Source organism: Rutidosis leptorrhynchoides, chromosome 2 (assembly GCF_046630445.1).
Source record: "Rutidosis leptorrhynchoides isolate AG116_Rl617_1_P2 chromosome 2, CSIRO_AGI_Rlap_v1, whole genome shotgun sequence".
In the NCBI taxonomy this organism is placed as follows: domain Eukaryota; kingdom Viridiplantae; phylum Streptophyta; class Magnoliopsida; order Asterales; family Asteraceae; genus Rutidosis; species Rutidosis leptorrhynchoides.
In genome coordinates this window covers 59,158,516-59,180,851 of record NC_092334.1, presented here as the reverse complement: position 1 = coordinate 59,180,851, position 22,336 = coordinate 59,158,516, and positions in this window count along the sequence as shown.

Below are 22,336 nucleotides of genomic sequence, written 5' to 3'. Positions count from 1 at the left end.
AACCCTTATTTCATCAATAAAGGTTTAAAAAGCTTTACGTAGATTATCAAATAATGATAATCTAAAATATCCTGTTTACACACGACCATTACATAATGGTTTACAATACAAATATGTTACAACAAAATAAGTTTCTTGAATGCAGTTTTTACACAATATCATACAAGCATGGACTCCAAATCTTGTCCTTATTTAAGTATGCGACAGCGGAAGCTCTTAATAATCACCTGAGAATAAACATGCTTTAAACGTCAACAAAAATGTTGGTGAGTTATAGGTTTAACCTATATATATCAAATCGTAACAATAGACCACAAGATTTCATATTTCAATACACATCCCATACATAGAGATAAAAATCATTCATATGGTGAACACCTGGTAACCGACAATAACAAGATGCATATATAAGAATATCCCCATCATTCCGGGACACCCTTCGGATATGATATAAATTTCGAAGTACTAAAGCATCCGGTACTTTGGATGGGGTTTGTTAGGCCCAATAGATCTATCTTTAGGATTCGCGTCAATTAGGGTGTCTGTTCCCTAATTCTTAGATTACCAGACTTAATAAAAAGGGGCATATTCGATTTCGATAATTCAACCATAGAATGTAGTTTCACGTACTTGTGTCTATTTTGTAAATCATTTATAAAACCTGCATGTATTCTCATCCCAAAAATATTAGATTTTAAAAGTGGGACTATAACTCACTTTCACAGATTTTTACTTCGTCAGGAAGTAAGACTTGGCCGCTGGTTGATTCACGAACCTATAACAATATATACATATATATCAAAGTATGTTCAAAATATATTTACAACACCTTTAATATATTTTGATGTTTTAAGTTTATTAAGTCAGCTGTCCTCGTTAGTAACCTACAACTAGTTGTCCACAGTTAGATGTACAGAAATAAATCGATAAATATTATCTTGAATCAATCCACGACCCAGTGTATATGTATCTCAGTATTGATCACAACTCAAACTATATATATTTTGGAATCAACCTCAACCCTGTATAGCTAACTCCAACATTCACATATAGAGTGTCTATGGTTGTTCCGAAATATATATAGATGTGTCGACATGATAGGTCGAAACATTGTATACGTGTCTATGGTATCTCAAGATTACATAATATATAATACAAGTTGATTAAGTTATGGTTGGAACAGATTTGTTACCAATTTTCACGTAGCTAAAATGAGAAAAATTATCCAATCTTGTTTTACCCATAACTTCTTCATTTTAAATCCGTTTTTAGTGAATCAAATTGCTATGGTTTCATATTGAACTCTATTTTATGAATATAAACAAAAAAAAGTATAGGTTTCTAGTCGGAAAAATAAGTTACAAGTCGTTTTTGTAAAGGTAGTCATTTCAGTCGAAAGAACGACGTCTAGATGACCATTTTAGAAAACATACTTCCACTTTGAGTTTAACCATAATTTTTGGATATAGTTTCATGTTCATAATAAAAATCATTTTCTCAGAATAACAACTTTTAAATCAAAGTTTATCATAGTTTTTAATTAACTAACCCAAAACAGCCCGCGGTGTTACTACGACGGCGTAAATCCGGTTTTACGGTGTTTTTCGTGTTTCCAGGTTTTAAATCATTAAGTTAGCATATCATATAGATATAGAACATGTGTTTAGTTGATTTTAAAAGTCAAGTTAGAAGGATTAACTTTTGTTTGCGAACAAGTTTAGAATTAACTAAACTATGTTCTAGTGATTACAAGTTTAAACCTTCGAATAAGATAGCTTTATATGTATGAATCGAATGATGTTATGAACATCATTACTACCTTAAGTTCCTTGGATGAACCTACTGGAAAAGAGAAAAATGGATCTAGCTTCAATGGATCCTTGGATGGCTCAAAGTTCTTGAAGCAAAATCATGACACGAAAACAAGTTCAAGTAAGATCATCACTTGAAATAAGATTGTTATAGTTATAGAAATTGAACCAAAGTTTGAATATGATTATTACCTTGTATTAGAATGATAACCTACTGTAAGAAACAAAGATTTCTTGAGGTTGGATGATCACCTTACAAGATTGGAAGTGAGCTAGCAAACTTGAAAGTATTCTTGATTTTATGAAACTAGAACTTTTGGAATTTATGAAGAACACTTAGAACTTGAAGATAGAACTTGAGAGAATTCAATTAGATGAAGAAAATTGAAGAATGAAAGTGTTTGTAGGTGTTTTTGGTCGTTGGTGTATGGATTAGATATAAAGGATATGTAATTTTGTTTTCATGTAAATAAGTCATGAATGATTACTCATATTTTTGTAATCTTATGAGATATTTCATGCTAGTTGCCAAATGATGGTTCCCACATGTGTTAGGTGACTCACATGGGCTGCTAAGAGCTGATCATTGGAGTGTATATACCAATAGTACATACATCTAAAAGCTGTGTATTGTACGAGTACGAATACGGGTGCATACGAGTAGAATTGTTGATGAAACTGAACGAGAATGTAATTGTAAGCATTTTTGTTAAGTAGAAGTATTTTGATAAGTGTATTGAAGTCTTTCAAAAGTGTATAAATACATATTAAAACACTACATGTATATACATTTTAACTGAGTCGTTAAGTCATCGTTAGTCGTTACATGTAAGTGTTGTTTTGAAACCTTTAGGTTAACGATCTTGTTAAATGTTGTTAACCCAATGTTTATAATAACAAAAGAGATTTTAAATTATTATATTATCATGATATTATGATGTACGAATATCTCTTAATATGATATATATACATTAAATGTCGTTACAACGATAAACGTTACATATATGTCTCGTTTCAAAATCATTAAGTTAGTAGTCTTGTTTTTACATATGTAGTTCATTGTTAATATAATTAATGATATGTTTACTTATCATAATATCATGTTAACTATATATATAACCATATATATGTCATCATATAGTTTTTTTTTACAAGTTTTAACGTTCGTGAATCACCGGTCAACTTGGGTGGTCAATTGTCTATATGAAACCTATTTCAATTAATCAAGTCTTAACAAGTTTGATTGCTTAACATGTTGGAAACATTTAATCATGTAAACATCAATCTCAATTAATATATATAAACATGGAAAAGTTCGGGTCACTACAGTACCTACCCGTTAAATAAATTTCGTCCCGAAATTTTAAGCTGTTGAAGGTGTTGACGAATCTTCTGGAAATAGATGCGGGTATTTCTTCTTCATCTGATCTTCACGCTCCCAGGTGAACTCGGGTCCTCTACGAGCATTCCATCGAACCTTAACAATTGGTATCTTGTTTTGCTTAAGTCTTTTAACCTCACGATCCATTATTTCGACGGGTTCTTCGATGAATTGGAGTTTTTCGTTGATTTGGATTTCATCTAACGGAATAGTGAGATCTTCTTTAGCAAAACATTTCTTCAAATTCGAGACATGGAAAGTGTTATGTACAGCCGCGAGTTGTCGAGGTAACTCAAGTCGGTAAGCTACTGGTCCGACACGATCAATAATCTTGAATGGTCCAATATACCTTGGATTTAATTTCCCTCGTTTACCAAATCGAACAACGCCTTTCCAAGGTGCAACTTTAAGCATGACCATCTCTCCAATTTCAAATTCTATATCTTTTCTTTTAATGTCAGCGTAGCTCTTTTGTCGACTTTGGGCGGTTTTCAACCGTTGTTGAATTTGGATGATCTTCTCGGTAGTTTCTTGTATAATCTCCGGACCCGTAATCTGTCTATCCCCCACTTCACTCCAACAAATTGGAGACCTGCACTTTCTACCATAAAGTGCTTCAAACGGCGCCATCTCAATGCTTGAATGGTAGCTGTTGTTGTAGGAAAATTCTGCTAACGGTAGATGTCGATCCCAACTGTTTCCGAAATCAATAACACATGCTCGTAGCATGTCTTCAAGCGTTTGTATCGTCCTTTCGCTCTGCCCATCAGTTTGTGGATGATAGGCAGTACTCATGTCTAGACGAGTTCCTAATGCTTGCTGTAATGTCTGCCAGAATCTTGAAATAAATCTGCCATCCCTATCAGAGATAATAGAGATTGGTATTCCATGTCTGGAGACGACTTCCTTCAAATATAGTCGTGCTAACTTCTCCATCTTGTCATCTTCTCTTATTGGCAGAAAGTGTGCTGATTTGGTGAGACGATCAACTATTACCCAAATAGTATCAAAACCACTTGCAGTCCTTGGCAATTTAGTGATGAAATCCATGGTAATGTTTTCCCATTTCCATTCTGGGATTTCGGGTTGTTGAAGTAGACCTGATGGTTTCTGATGCTCAGCTTTGACCTTAGAACACGTCAAACATTCTCCTACATATTTAGCAACATCGGCTTTCATACCCGGCCACCAAAAATGTTTCTTGAGATCCTTGTACATCTTTCCCGTTCCAGGATGTATTGAGTATCTGGTTTTATGAGCTTCTCTAAGTACCATTTCTCTCATATCTCCAAATTTTGGTACCCAAATCCTTTCAGCCCTATACCGGGTTCCGTCTTCCCGAATATTAAGATGCTTCTCCGATCCTTTGGGTATTTCATCCTTTAAATTTCCCTCTTTTAAAACTCCTTGTTGCGCCTCCTTTATTTGAGTAGTAATGTTATTATGAATCATTATATTCATAGATTTTACTCGAATGGGTTCTCTATCCTTCCTGCTCAAGGCATCGGCTACCACATTTGCCTTCCCCGGGTGGTAACGAATCTCAAAATCGTAATCATTCAATAATTCAATCCACCTACGCTGCCTCATATTCAGTTGTTTCTGATTAAATATGTGTTGAAGACTTTTGTGGTCGGTATATATAATACTTTTGACCCCATATAAGTAGTGCCTCCAAGTCTTTAATGCAAAAACAACCGCGCCTAATTCCAAATCATGCGTCGTATAATTTTGTTCGTGAATCTTCAATTGTCTAGACGCATAAGCAATCACCTTCGTTCGTTGCATTAATACACAACCGAGACCTTGCTTTGATGCGTCACAATAAATCACAAAATCATCATTCCCTTCAGGCAATGACAATATAGGTGCCGTAGTTAGCTTTTTCTTCAATAACTGAAACGCTTTCTCTTGTTCATCATTCCATTCAAATTTCTTCCCTTTATGCGTTAATGCAGTCAAGGGTTTTGCTATTCTGGAAAAGTCTTGGATGAACCTTCTGTAGTAACCAGCTAGTCCTAAAAACTGGCGTATATGTTTCGGAGTTTTCGGGGTTTCCCACTTTTCAACAGTTTCTATCTTTGCCGGATCCACCTTAATACCTTCTTTGTTCACTATGTGACCGAGGAATTGAACTTCTTCCAACCAAAATGCACACTTTGAAAACTTAGCGTACAATTCTTCCTTCCTCAATACTTCTAACACCTTTCTCAAATGTTCACCGTGTTCTTGGTCATTCTTTGAGTAAATAAGTATGTCATCAATGAAAACAATGACAAACTTGTCAAGGTATGGTCCACACACTCGGTTCATAAGGTCCATGAACACAGCTGGTGCATTAGTTAAACCAAACGGCATGACCATAAACTCGTAATGACCGTAACGTGTTCTGAAAGCAGTCTTTGGAATATCATCTTCTTTCACCCGCATTTGATGATACCCGGAACGTAAGTCAATCTTTGAATAAACAGACGAGCCTTGTAGTTGATCAAATAAGTCGTCGATTCTCGGTAGTGGGTAGCGGTTCTTGATGGTAAGTTTGTTCAACTCTCGGTAGTCGATACACAACCTGAATGTACCATCTTTCTTCTTGACAAACAAAACAGGAGCTCCCCACGGTGATGTGCTTGGTCGAATGAAACCACGCTCTAAAAGTTCTTGTAATTGGCTTTGCAGTTCTTTCATCTCGCTGGGTGCGAGTCTGTAAGGAGCACGAGCTATTGGTGCAGCTCCTGGTACAAGATCTATTTGAAATTCAACGGATCGATGTGGGGGTAATCCCGGTAATTCTTTCGGAAATACATCGGGAAATTCTTTTGCAATGGGAACATCATTGATGCTCTTTTCTTCAGTTTGTACTTTCTCGACGTGTGCTAGAACAGCATAGCAACCTTTTCTTATTAGTTTTTGTGCCTTCAAATTACTAATAAGATGTAGCTTCGTGTTGCCCTTTTCTCCGTACACCATTAAGGGTTTTCCTTTTTCTCGTATAATGCGAATTGCATTTTTGTAACAAACGATCTCCGCTTTCACTTCTTTCAACCAGTCCATACCGATTATCACATCAAAACTCCCTAACTCTACTGGTATCAAATCAATCTTAAATGTTTCGCTAACCAGTTTAATTTCTCGATTCCGACATATATTATCTGCTGAAATTAATTTACCATTTGCTAATTCGAGTAAAAATTTACTATCCAAAGGCGTCAATGGACAACTTAATTTAGCACAAAAATCTCTACTCATATAGCTTCTATCCGCACCCGAATCAAATAAAACGTAAGCAGATTTATTGTCAATAAGAAACGTACCCGTAACAAGCTCCGGGTCTTCCTGTGCCTCTGCCGCATTAATATTGAAAACTCTTCCGCGGCCTTGTCCATTCGTGTTCTCCTGGTTCGGGCAATTTCTAATAATGTGGCCCGGTTTTCCACATTTATAACAAACTACATTGGCATAACTTGCTCCGACACTACTTGCTCCGCCATTACTTGTTCCGACACCATTTGTTCCTTTCGTTCTATTAACCCCTGGTCCGTAGACCTCACACTTCGCCGCGCTATGACCATTTCTTTTACACTTGTTGCAAAATTTGGTGCAGAACCCCGAGTGATTCTTTTCACACCTTTGGCATAGCTGCTTCTGATTGTTGTTGTTGTTGCGGTTATTATTGTTGTTGGGATGATTGTTGTAGTTGCTGTTGTTGTTGTTGTTGTTGTTGGGCCGTTTGTTGTAGTTGCGATTGATGTTGCGATTGTTGGGATAATTGTTGCGATTATTGTTATAATTGCTGTTGTTGTTGTATTGGTGATTCTTATCACCGTTTTCCTCCCACTTTCTTTTGACTTGCTTCACATTGGCCTCTTCAGCAGTCTGTTCTTTAATTCTTTCTTCAATCTGGTTCACTAGTTTGTGAGCCATTCTACATGCCTGTTGTATGGAGGCGGGCTCGTGTGAACTTATATCTTCTTGGATTCTTTCCGGTAATCCTTTCACAAACGCGTCGATCTTCTCTTCCTCATCTTCGAATGCTCCCGGACACAATAGGCACAATTCTGTGAATCGTCTTTCGTACGTGGTAATATCAAATCCTTGGGTTCGTAACCCTCTAAGTTCTGTCTTGAGCTTATTGACCTCGGTTCTGGGACGGTACTTCTCGTTCATCAAGTGCTTGAATGCTGACCACGGTAGTGCGTACGCATCATCTTGTCCTACTTGCTCTAGATAGGTATTCCACCATGTTAACGCACAACCTGTGAAGGTATGCGTAGCGTACTTCACTTTGTCCTCTTCAGTACACTTACTTATGGCAAACACCGATTCAACCTTCTCGGTCCACCGTTTCAATCCGATCGGTCCTTCGGTTCCATCAAATTCCAAAGGTTTGCAGGCAGTGAATTCTTTGTAGGTGCATCCTACACGATTTCCTGTAATGCTAGATCCAAGGTTATTGTTGGTATGTAGCGCAGCCTGTACTGCGGCTATGTTTGAAGCTAGAAAAGTACGGAATTCCTCTTCATTCATATTCACGGTGTGTCGAGTAGTCGGTGCCATTTCCTTCAAAATAGTTAAATGGAACAAGTTAATCATACAGAATATTAAGAGTAGTTAATAGTATTTCGTAGCATAATATGAACTCATTTATAAAAGCTTTTTCTTCATATTAGCATTTTATAAGTTTAAATTCGGGTAGTACCTACCCGTTAAGTTCATACTTAGTAGCTAATATACAATTCAACTACTACAATTCTATATGAAAAACTGATTATAATAATATTTCGCGTTCAAACTTTTATACAATATTTTACAAACTTACAATACCGCTTATTTTACATAAAGCATGAAATATAGCACACAATAACTTTGATACAAGATAGTTGTGAAGACAATTCTAGCTAGTACACAAGTCGTTCAGCAAAGGCAATAAAGACACGTAATTCATACGTCCAGAAACAAGTCATGCATTCTGGTTTTACTAGGATTACTTCCCATCCTTGGTCTTGTGGAACATAACCGTTATGGCCGTTGATAAGACAGCGTGTTGTAACGTCGTCAAAGGGACGAGGGTTACGTAATGTCCAACAGTCCCGTAATAATCTAAAAACCTCATTTCTTACCCCAATTACCGACTCCGTCACTTGTGGAAACGTTTTGTTTAATAGTTGTAGCCCGATGTTCTTGTTCTCACTTTGGTGAGAAGCGAACATTACTAATCCGTAAGCATAACATGCTTCTTTATGTTGCATGTTAGCCGCTTTTTCTAAATCACGAAGTCCAATATTCGGATATATTGAGTCAAAATAATTTCTTAACCCGTTGCGTAAAATAGCATTTGGGTTCCCCGCAATATATGCGTCAAAGTAAACACATCGTAACTTATGGGTTTCCCAATGTGATATCCCCCATCTTTCAAACGAAAGTCTCTTATAAACCAAGACATTCTTGGAACGTTCTTCGAATGTCTTACAAACTGATCTCGCCTTAAATAGTTGTGCCGAAGAATTCTGGCCGACTCTAGACAAGATTTCATCAATCATGTCTCCGGGTAGGTCTCTTAAAATATTGGGTTGTCTATCCATTTTGTGTTTTTAAACTGTAAAATAGACAAGAGTTAGATTCATAAAAAAATACTTATTAATACAAGCAATTTTTACATATATCATAAAGCATAAGAACACTATATTCCATATATTACACCACACGAATACAACTATCTTATCCCGACTCGCTCGTTTCTTCTTCTTCGGTTTTGGTTCGTTTTGCCAAGTTTCTAGGGATATATGATGTTCCCCTAATACGAGCCGTCGTTGTCCACATTGGTTTAGAAAAACCTGGTGGTTTAGAGGTTCCCGGGTCATTGTTACAACTTAAGGACTTCGGGGGTTGACGATACATATAAAGTTCATCGGGGTTGGAATTAGATTTCTCTATTTTTATGCCCTTTCCCTTATTATTTTCTTTTGCCTTTTTAAATTCAGTTGGGGTAATTTCTATAACATCATCGGAATTCTCGTCGGAATCCGATTCATCGGAGAATTGGTAATCCTCCCAATATTTTGCTTCCTTGGCGGAAACACCATTGACCATAATTAACTTTGGTCGGTTGGTTGAGGATTTTCTTTTACTTAACAGTTTTATTATTTCCCCCACCGGTTCTATTTCTTCATCCGGTTCCGATTCTTCTTCCGGTTCCGATTCTTCTTCCGGTTCCGACTCTTCTTCCGGTTCCTCTTCGGGAACTTGTGAATCAGTCCACAAATCATTCCAATTTACATTTGACTCTTCATTATTATTAGGTGAGTCAATGGGACTTGTTCTAGAGGTAGACATCTATCACATAATATCAAACACGTTAAGAGATTAATATATCACATAATATTCATATGTTAAAAATATATAGTTTCCAACAAAAATGTTAAGCAATCATTTTTAAAGAAAACACGGTCGAAGTCCAGACTCACTAATGCATCCTAACAAACTCGATAAGACACACTAATGCAAATTTTCTGGTTCTCTAAGACCAACGCTCGGATACCAACTGAAATGTCCCGTTCTTATTGATTAAAAACGTTCCATATTAATTGATTTCGTTGCGAGGTTTTGACCTCTATATGAGACGTTTTTCAAAGACTGCATTCATTTTTAAAACAAACCATAACCCTTATTTCATCAATAAAGGTTTAAAAAGCTTTACGTAGATTATCAAATAATGATAATCTAAAATATCCTGTTTACACACGACCATTACATAATGGTTTACAATACAAATATGTTACAACAAAATAAGTTTCTTGAATGCAGTTTTTACACAATATCATACAAGCATGGACTCCAAATCTTGTCCTTATTTAAGTATGCGACAGCGGAAGCTCTTAATAATCACCTGAGAATAAACATGCTTTAAACGTCAACAAAAATGTTGGTGAGTTATAGGTTTAACCTATATATATCAAATCGTAACAATAGACCACAAGATTTCATATTTCAATACACATCCCATACATAGAGATAAAAATCATTCATATGGTGAACACCTGGTAACCGACAATAACAAGATGCATATATAAGAATATCCCCATCATTCCGGGACACCCTTCGGATATGATATAAATTTCGAAGTACTAAAGCATCCGGTACTTTGGATGGGGTTTGTTAGGCCCAATAGATCTATCTTTAGGATTCGCGTCAATTAGGGTGTCTGTTCCCTAATTCTTAGATTACCAGACTTAATAAAAAGGGGCATATTCGATTTCGATAATTCAACCATAGAATGTAGTTTCACGTACTTGTGTCTATTTTGTAAATCATTTATAAAACCTGCATGTATTCTCATCCCAAAAATATTAGATTTTAAAAGTGGGACTATAACTCACTTTCACAGATTTTTACTTCGTCAGGAAGTAAGACTTGGCCGCTGGTTGATTCACGAACCTATAACAATATATACATATATATCAAAGTATGTTCAAAATATATTTACAACACCTTTAATATATTTTGATGTTTTAAGTTTATTAAGTCAGCTGTCCTCGTTAGTAACCTACAACTAGTTGTCCACAGTTAGATGTACAGAAATAAATCGATAAATATTATCTTGAATCAATCCACGACCCAGTGTATACGTATCTCAGTATTGATCACAACTCAAACTATATATATTTTGGAATCAACCTCAACCCTGTATAGCTAACTCCAACATTCACATATAGAGTGTCTATGGTTGTTCCGAAATATATATAGATGTGTCGACATGATAGGTCGAAACATTGTATACGTGTCTATGGTATCTCAAGATTACATAATATATAATACAAGTTGATTAAGTTATGGTTGGAACAGATTTGTTACCAATTTTCACGTAGCTAAAATGAGAAAAATTATCCAATCTTGTTTTACCCATAACTTCTTCATTTTAAATCCGTTTTTAGTGAATCAAATTGCTATGGTTTCATATTGAACTCTATTTTATGAATATAAACAAAAAAAAGTATAGGTTTCTAGTCGGAAAAATAAGTTACAAGTCGTTTTTGTAAAGGTAGTCATTTCAGTCGAAAGAACGACGTCTAGATGACCATTTTAGAAAACATACTTCCACTTTGAGTTTAACCATAATTTTTGGATATAGTTTCATGTTCATAATAAAAATCATTTTCTCAGAATAACAACTTTTAAATCAAAGTTTATCATAGTTTTTAATTAACTAACCCAAAACAGCCCGCGGTGTTACTACGACGGCGTAAATCCGGTTTTACGGTGTTTTTCGTGTTTCCAGGTTTTAAATCATTAAGTTAGCATATCATATAGATATAGAACATGTGTTTAGTTGATTTTAAAAGTCAAGTTAGAAGGATTAACTTTTGTTTGCGAACAAGTTTAGAATTAACTAAACTATGTTCTAGTGATTACAAGTTTAAACCTTCGAATAAGATAGCTTTATATGTATGAATCGAATGATGTTATGAACATCATTACTACCTTAAGTTCCTTGGATGAACCTACTGGAAAAGAGAAAAATGGATCTAGCTTCAATGGATCCTTGGATGGCTCAAAGTTCTTGAAGCAAAATCATGACACGAAAACAAGTTCAAGTAAGATCATCACTTGAAATAAGATTGTTATAGTTATAGAAATTGAACCAAAGTTTGAATATGATTATTACCTTGTATTAGAATGATAACCTACTATAAGAAACAAAGATTTCTTGAGGTTGGATGATCACCTTACAAGATTGGAAGTGAGCTAGCAAACTTGAAAGTATTCTTGATTTTATGAAACTAGAACTTTTGGAATTTATGAAGAACACTTAGAACTTGAAGATAGAACTTGAGAGAATTCAATTAGATGAAGAAAATTGAAGAATGAAAGTGTTTGTAGGTGTTTTTGGTCGTTGGTGTATGGATTAGATATAAAGGATATGTAATTTTGTTTTCATGTAAATAAGTCATGAATGATTACTCATATTTTTGTAATCTTATGAGATATTTCATGCTAGTTGCCAAATGATGGTTCCCACATGTGTTAGGTGACTCACATGGGCTGCTAAGAGCTGATCATTGGAGTGTATATACCAATAGTACATACATCTAAAAGCTGTGTATTGTACGAGTACGAATACGGGTGCATACGAGTAGAATTGTTGATGAAACTGAACGAGAATGTAATTGTAAGCATTTTTGTTAAGTAGAAGTATTTTGATAAGTGTATTGAAGTCTTTCAAAAGTGTATAAATACATATTAAAACACTACATGTATATACATTTTAACTGAGTCGTTAAGTCATCGTTAGTCGTTACATGTAAGTGTTGTTTTGAAACCTTTAGGTTAACGATCTTGTTAAATGTTGTTAACCCAATGTTTATAATAACAAAAGAGATTTTAAATTATTATATTATCATGATATTATGATGTACGAATATCTCTTAATATGATATATATACATTAAATGTCGTTACAACGATAAACGTTACATATATGTCTCGTTTCAAAATCATTAAGTTAGTAGTCTTGTTTTTACATATGTAGTTCATTGTTAATATAATTAATGATATGTTTACTTATCATAATATCATGTTAACTATATATATAACCATATATATGTCATCATATAGTTTTTTTTTACAAGTTTTAACGTTCGTGAATCACCGGTCAACTTGGGTGGTCAATTGTCTATATGAAACCTATTTCAATTAATCAAGTCTTAACAAGTTTGATTGCTTAACATGTTGGAAACATTTAATCATGTAAACATCAATCTCAATTAATATATATAAACATGGAAAAGTTCGGGTCACTACAATAAGTCTTTAAAACAACGTTTGACCAAAAGATATGTCGCATTCATTTCAAATGTAAAGGTTGTTCAAGTTTACAAGAATAGTTCCGCCACAAGTTACGATACAAAGTTTTAAGTACAAATGAAACTTATGCGACACAATTTAAAAGTATCCAAAAGACGCTCCATGTATGCATATATACTCGACATCCGATGCAAGTATCAAAATAATGAGCGGAAGCATGTATCATGTATCGTTCAAGGACCTGAGAAAAACATAGAAATCTGTCAACGAAAACGTTGGTGAAATCATAGGTTTAAGTAAGTAAGTACAAGTGAACCACAAGATTTGCATCAATGAAATAATAGTAATACATTCCAAGAGTTTGTTTCACGAGCACCCAATTATCAATGCTTAACGTTTCCTTCCATTGAACCCCATCACTTAGTGCTAGAACATACACTGTTTCTCGAAAATATATTTCATTCGTAAACGGTAGCGAACCGTTTGAATGAGGGTTTGTCAAACCCATATGGATCCATACAACATAAGTTCTCGCTTACACCCGGCAAGTGTAACTAATGATAATCGAATTGAGGATTTTGTTCTAAACTCGTATGTAGAATGTTTGTTTTTCCTGTACTTGTGTTCACTTAGTAAAGAAATGTTTATGTTTTCTCATCCCAAATGTAAGTTCAAAAAGAGTAAAAGTGGGACTATGATCTCACCTTGAATGCACGAGTAGTAGAGTACTTCAACAAGTAAATGTGTGCAAAGACAAAGCTAGTCTTGACCTAAACATATAGGTTGTATCAATAACGGTAAACACAAACGGTCAAAGATGTTCAATTAGTCCTATGGCTCGTTACGACTCGATTAATATAGCATGTGAATCAATTTGTCAAGTTTCATGCACGATACAAGTAGTTAAGTATGTTAGAACGATTGTATAATCGTTTGGTTATGTTTGACTAAAAGTCAAACTTGGTCAAAGTCAAAGTCAACGGGGTCGGGTCGGGTATCCGACAATTTTCCCATGATGAGAAATCATTTATGAGCAGAATGGCCAAGTTTCATGTTAATCGGAGTTACGGTTAAGCGGAAAACATTTTGTGAAAGGAAAAATAAAAACAAAAATGAGCTGGGCATATGCGCGGCGCGCAACGGGTTGCGCGGCGCGCACCCAGTGCAATTTCTGGTCAGAACTCAACCAAGAAGGCAAGCATCTGAGATTTCTGATTCTGCGCGGCGCGCGGGTAAATGCGCGGCGCGCAATACCTGGGAATCATGCAGTTTGCAGAAAAAAATGGTCCAAGTCACGAACCAAAACTCAAATTAACATATTTTATGAACCGAAAAACATTTAAAATGCATACTATATATCGTTGGAAAGGTAATTTGACAAGGAAAACAACTAAACACATTTCATCAATCAATCTACCTATTACAACAACCAAAACCGCATCTAATGCTTAACATTAACCGCATACAAGTTCATAAATGCAATTCAATGATTCGGGCAACCAATTTACATGAATGATATGCCGTTTCGAAGGTAATCAAGCATACAATCCAACTAAACACTTACCAATAATAATCCATGGCATTCAATGCATCAAAAGTCCATTTCAAGTTCATCAAACCCTAACCCAAATTCACCAAAATCACCAATCAAGTTCATGAAGTTTTCTAAGGCAACCTACACATCAAATTGAAGCTAGTGATGCTAGTAACACAATTAAAACATCAACTTTTAACATCTAACAACATATGATCATCCAAAATTCAAGAACAACACACCAAAATTTAAGTTCATGCTAGTTACACTAAAACAACGAGATCGAGCATATAAATCATATATTCATGTTAGACTCGAGCCATAGACACTAATTAACACTTTTATAAGTTAAAAACATCAAGAACACAAAATCTAGTGATTTTAGAAAGTTACCCAAATGAGATGAAGTTGGTACCAAAATGAAGAGGATGGAGAGAGGATCACGAATATGTAATTTATTTGGTTGCTAGCTCCCTAATCCGGATTTAGATGATGAATGAATGAGAAAGGAAATTGGGTGTGTTCTTGCTAGAGAGAAAGAGGGAGTGAGAGGGAGATGGTAATGAAAATGAATGGGTGAAAGGGGTTGACCCTTTGACCTAGTCAAGGGTTTGATCCCTTGTCAAGTTTAGTCCCTCAACTTTCGTTCGGGTGCGGGAATTACCTAAACGAGATAATTTAAAACGCGTATCAACGGGAGATGTTATAAACATATAACGGACTTTATATTAGTATAACGGAAAAGTAAATGGAAAAAGGCGGGATGTTACATTACCTACTCCTTAAAAGAAATTTCGTCCCGAAATTTAAGTAGGCGTAGTAGTCGTTGTTTCTTCCTCGAGATCTTGCGTTTCCGAATTCACGAATAGATGAGGATACTTCCTTTGCATTTGATCTTGTCTTTCCCAAGTAAACTCGGGTCCTCTTTTGGCATTCCAACGAACCTTGACAATCGGAATTCGGCTTTGTTTCAAGGTCTTGACGGAGGTGTCCACAATTTCAACCGGTTCCTCCACAAAATGAAGTTTGTCATCAATAGTAAGTTCTTCGAGAGGGATGACGATATCGGGTTTGGCAAGACACTTTTTCAAGTTAGATACATGGAAGGTAGGGTGAACGGAGTTCAATTGAGGCGGAAGATCTAAACGATAAGCAACGGTTCCAATACGCTCCAAGATTTCGAAAGGACCAATATACCGCGGATTTAGCTTCCCGCGTTTCCCAAAACGGATTACACCCTTCCAAGGTGCGACTTTTAACATTACTCGGTCACCGACTTGAAATTCAAGATCGTTGCGTCGTTTGTCGGTATAGCTCTTTTGACGACTTCGGGCCGTCCTAAGCCTATCTCGGATTTGAACGATTTTCTCGGTGGTTTCGTGAATGAGTTCGGGTCCGGTGATTTGCACGTCGCCTACCTCGGCCCAACAAAGAGGTGAACGACATTTGCGGCCATATAGCGCTTCAAAAGGTGCGGCTTTAATACTCGCGTGATAACTATTGTTGTAAGAGAACTCGGCGAGAGGTAAGTGCTTGTCCCAAGCTCTTCCGAAATCAACCACGCAAGCTCGTAACATGTCCTCTAAAGTTTGAATTGTACGTTCGCTTTGTCCATCGGTTTGAGGATGATATGCGGTGCTCATGTCTAAACGCGTTCCCAACGCTTCTTGCAATGTACGCCAAAATCTAGAAACGAAACGGCCATCTCGGTCGGAGATAATCGATAAAGGTACACCGTGTCGGGCTACGATCTCCTTAATGTAAAGTTGTGCAAGTTTCTCCATTTTGTCCGTTTCTTTCATGGCAAGGAAGTGTGCGGATTTGGTGAGACGGTCAACAATAACCCAAATGGTATCATAACCGCCCGTCGTTTTTGGTAGTTTGGTGATAAAATCCATCGTTATTCTTTCCCACTTCCATTGCGGGATCTCGGGTTGTCGAAGTAGTCCGGACGGTCTTTGGTGTTCGGCTTTGACTTTGGAACATGTCAAACACTTGGAAACATAAGTAGCTACGTCCCTTTTGATGTTCGGCCACCAATATAGTTGTTTAAGGTCGTGGTACATCTTATTGGCACCGGGGTGGATCGAGTATCGTGACTTATGGGCTTCGTCTAAGATAAGGCTTCGTAGATCCCCATAACTAGGCACCCAAATTCTTCCGGCGAAATATCGGAGTCCGGTTTCTTTAACTTCGAATCGAGAGGTGAGGACGTTCAAGTGTTCGAGAGAGATGTTTTCATCCTTGAGAGCCTCATCTTGGGCTACCCGAATTTGGCTATTAAGGTTGGTGTGAATGGTGATGTTTAAAGCTCGGACACGGAGAGGCACCGCTCTTTCTTTTCGACTTAAGGCATCGGCTACTACATTTGCCTTCCCGGGATGGTAACGAAGCTCGCAATCGTAATCGTTTAAGGTTTCAATCCACCTTCGTTGTCTCATGTTTAGTTGCTTTTGATCGAAAATGTGTTGAAGGCTTTTGTGATCGGTGAAGATAGTACTCTTGGTTCCATAAAGATAGTGTCTCCACATTTTAAGTGCAAAGACAACGGCTCCGAGTTCGAGATCATGTGTCGTATAGTTTCGTTCATGAATTTTGAGTTGTCGAGAAGCATAAGCAATGACTTTCGTTCGTTGCATCAATACACACCCAAAACCATGTTTCGAGGCGTCGCAATACACAACAAAATCATCGTTGCCTTCGGGAAGTGACAAGATAGGAGCGGTGGTAAGCTTTGTCTTCAAGATTTGGAACGCGGATTCTTGCTCGGTCGCCCAAATGAATTTCTTTCCCTTGTGAGTTAAAGCGGTTAGAGGACGAGCAACCAAAGAAAAATCCTTGATGAATCTACGGTAGTATCCGGCGAGACCCAAGAATTGACGAATGTGAGTAGGAGTAGTAGGAGTCTCCCATTTGCTAATGGCTTCGATTTTCGTTGGATCGACTTTAATACCTTGGTCACTTACAACATGACCAAGAAATTGAACTTCCTTTAACCAAAATTCACACTTGGAGAATTTGGCATAGAGTTGTTCTTGTCTTAAAAGTTCAAGCACAAGTCGGAGATGTTGTTCGTGCTCTTCTTCATTTTTAGAATAAATCAATATGTCATCGATGAACACAATAACGAATTTATCGAGATACGGTTTGCACACGCGGTTCATAAGATCCATGAACACCGCCGGTGCGTTAGTGAGACCAAATGGCATTACAAGAAATTCATAACTACCATAACGAGTTCGGAAAGCGGTTTTGGAGACATCTTCCCCCTTAACCCTTAATTGATGATAACCCGAGCGGAGATCGATTTTCGAATATACACAAGACCCTTGTAGTTGATCAAAGAGGTCATCGATGCGAGGAAGAGGATATCGGTTCTTAACCGTCAATTTATTTAGTTCACGATAATCAATGCACATTCGTAGGGATCCGTCTTTCTTTTTAACAAACAAAATCGGAGCGCCCCAAGGTGAATGGCTAGGTTGGATAAAACCACGATCAAGTAGTTCTTGGATTTGACTTTGCAATTCTTGCATTTCGGATGGGGCGAGTCTATATGGTGCACGTGCTACGGGTGCGGCTCCCGGAATAAGATCGATTTGGAATTCAACCGGTCGATGAGGTGGAAGACCCGGCAATTCGTCGGGAAATACATCGGAAAAGTCACTAACAATTGGCACATCATCGATATGCTTCTCATCGGACTCGACTTTCTTAACGTGGGCAAGGATCGCAAAACAACCCTTACGGAGTAGTTTTCTAACTTTAAGGCACGAAACGAGATTGAGTCTGGTGCAACTCTTATCGCCATAAATAATCAAAGGTTCACCATTCTCGATAGGAATTCGGATTGCGTTAAGATCACAAAGGATGTGAGATTTCGTTTTGACTAACCAATTCATACCGATTATTACCTCAAAGCTTCCTAGTTCCATGGGTATCAAGTCAATTTCAAATTCCTTACCCAAAATGTTTAACGCACACCCCCGGTAATATGTGTCGGCACTTAATAGTTTCCCGTTAGCCACTTCAATGGTATAAGGGGTATCTAATGGAAGAGGTGGAGTGCTAAAAGAAGGAGTCAAAGTCTTGGATACAAAGCATTTATCGGCACCTGAATCGAATAAGCAAGAGACATAAGAATTGTTGAGGAGAAACGTACCCGTGACTAGTTCAGTGTCATCCCGGGCTTCCTCGGTGTTGATGTTAAAAGCTCGGCCGCGCGTGTTGGGGTTATCTTTCTTCTTTGGGCATGCATTTCTATAATGACCCGTTTGGCCACATTCGTAACAAGTGCCCGTCTTTGGTGCATTGGGCCACTTTCGAGCGACGGGAGTGGCACTTTTACAATCGTTGGCCTTATGACCAATTCCTTGGCACCGATGGCAAATTAGCTTACTACATTCGCCAAAGTGATGTTTGTTGCATTTGTTGCAAAAAGGTAGATTCCCGGCATAACCCTTCTTGCCGTCGGAGGTGTAAGGCTTCTTAGCAAAGTTGTTGTTGCTTGATTGGGAAGGTTCCCACTTTCTTTTGTTGCCGCCCGATTTATCCTCGGCCTTAGGTGCCGGAACTACGATTTCGTCAACCGTTTCAATTAGTTGGCGAGCCATGTTCATAGCGGCTTGATGAGTAGTGGGTTTGGATGACATCACCCCTTGTTTGATGCTTTTTGGAAGACCGAGCATGTAGAGCTCAATCCTTTGAGATTCGGGGTTAACAAGATTAGGACACATCAAGGATAGTTCGGCGAAGCGTTGATTATAAGCTTTAAGATCGTTTCCGACCGTTTTCAAAGCTCTTAGTTCTTCCTCAAGCTTTCGGGTTTCTTCGCGCGGAAAATATTCAACAATCATCTTTTCCTTTAGATCGGCCCAAGAGAGGTCATGAGCTTCATCGGTACCCACCGATTGAACATAGGTGTTCCACCATGTTAGAGCAATTCCGGAGAAAGTGTGAGTGGAGTATTTGACCTTGTCTTGGTCCCGACAACCGCTTATGCTAAAGACGGCTTCCGTTTGCTCAAACCATCGGGTGAGCACGACCGGTCCCCCGGTTCCATCAAAAGTGTGAGGTTTGCACCCCATGAAAGCTTTATAGGAGCATCCCTCGTTTGAGTTTCCGGCTCCATTGTTGTTGTTGTTGTTGTTGTTGTTGTTGTTGTGGTTGTTATTATTATTGTTGTTGGATGAGTGACCGGCCATGGCCGCATCTACGGCGGTAGCTATCATCCGTTCGAGAGCTTGTTCGGGAGTTTCATTGCGGCGTACACGACGAGGAGCCATTGTTCCTTCAAGACACAAGAATATCATTGATTAGTATTCTCAATAATACTAACCGTGATATAGAATAAAGATAAAGAGAAGTTTTTCCTCGACTCGCCTTAAATTCTTTATGTCATAATGTCGGAACGTTCATATGAGTCACCGTAATATAATCCCGGAAATTATATTACCCTGATTCATATGTGCATTCGACATCATTTCATATAGTCAAGGTGGCGCGTCAATCGAATTAAACAACGTGAGATTAAGATGAACTAAGAGTAGATATGAGTAGAAGCGTTCGAGTATAAATGCACAAGTAGTCAAGTAATTCCTACTTCAAGTCTATATGCCGGTTGTAGTCTAGACTCACCAATGTACCCTATGACTCGAGGTTGACACCAATGAACTCTAAATCCCTACAACCAACGCTCTGATACCATCTGTAGCGACCCGACCAAATCGTCATTGACGGCGCCGTCTACTTAGGTCCCGTTACGTGGTCATAAGTCTTTAAAACAACGTTTGACCAAAAGATATGTCGCATTCATTTCAAATGTAAAGGTTGTTCAAGTTTACAAGAATAGTTCCGCCACAAGTTACGATACAAAGTTTTAAGTACAAATGAAACTTATGCGACACAATTTAAAAGTATCCAAAAGACGCTCCATGTATGCATATATACTCGACATCCGATGCAAGTATCAAAATAATGAGCGGAAGCATGTATCATGTATCGTTCAAGGACCTGAGAAAAACATAGAAATCTGTCAACGAAAACGTTGGTGAAATCATAGGTTTAAGTAAGTAAGTACAAGTGAACCACAAGATTTGCATCAATGAAATAATAGTAATACATTCCAAGAGTTTGTTTCACGAGCACCCAATTATCAATGCTTAACGTTTCCTTCCATTGAACCCCATCACTTAGTGCTAGAACATACACTGTTTCTCGAAAATATATTTCATTCGTAAACGGTAGCGAACCGTTTGAATGAGGGTTTGTCAAACCCATATGGATCCATACAACATAAGTTCTCGCTTACACCCGGCAAGTGTAACTAATGATAATCGAATTGAGGATTTTGTTCTAAACTCGTATGTAGAATGTTTGTTTTTCCTGTACTTGTGTTCACTTAGTAAAGAAATGTTTATGTTTTCTCATCCCAAATGTAAGTTCAAAAAGAGTAAAAGTGGGACTATGATCTCACCTTGAATGCACGAGTAGTAGAGTACTTCAACAAGTAAATGTGTGCAAAGACAAAGCTAGTCTTGACCTAAACATATAGGTTGTATCAATAACGGTAAACACAAACGGTCAAAGATGTTCAATTAGTCCTATGGCTCGTTACGACTCGATTAATATAGCATGTGAATCAATTTGTCAAGTTTCATGCACGATACAAGTAGTTAAGTATGTTAGAACGATTGTATAATCGTTTGGTTATGTTTGACTAAAAGTCAAACTTGGTCAAAGTCAAAGTCAACGGGGTCGGGTCGGGTATCCGACAATTTTCCCATGATGAGAAATCATTTATGAGCAGAATGGCCAAGTTTCATGTTAATCGGAGTTACGGTTAAGCGGAAAACATTTTGTGAAAGGAAAAATAAAAACAAAAATGAGCTGGGCATATGCGCGGCGCGCAACGGGTTGCGCGGCGCGCACCCAGTGCAATTTCTGGTCAGAACTCAACCAAGAAGGCAAGCATCTGAGATTTCTGATTCTGCGCGGCGCGCGGGTAAATGCGCGGCGCGCAATACCTGGGAATCATGCAGTTTGCAGAAAAAAATGGTCCAAGTCACGAACCAAAACTCAAATTAACATATTTTATGAACCGAAAACATTTAAAATGCATACTATATATCGTTGGAAAGGTAATTTGACAAGGAAAACAACTAAACACATTTCATCAATCAATCTACCTATTACAACAACCAAAACCGCATCTAATGCTTAACATTAACCGCATACAAGTTCATAAATGCAATTCAATGATTCGGGCAACCAATTTACATGAATGATATGCCGTTTCGAAGGTAATCAAGCATACAATCCAACTAAACACTTACCAATAATAATCCATGGCATTCAATGCATCAAAAGTCCATTTCAAGTTCATCAAACCCTAACCCAAATTCACCAAAATCACCAATCAAGTTCATGAAGTTTTCTAAGGCAACCTACACATCAAATTGAAGCTAGTGATGCTAGTAACACAATTAAAACATCAACTTTTAACATCTAACAACATATGATCATCCAAAATTCAAGAACAACACACCAAAATTTAAGTTCATGCTAGTTACACTAAAACAACGAGATCGAGCATATAAATCATATATTCATGTTAGACTCGAGCCATAGACACTAATTAACACTTTTATAAGTTAAAAACATCAAGAACACAAAATCTAGTGATTTTAGAAAGTTACCCAAATGAGATGAAGTTGGTACCAAAATGAAGAGGATGGAGAGAGGATCACGAATATGTAATTTATTTGGTTGCTAGCTCCCTAATCCGGATTTAGATGATGAATGAATGAGAAAG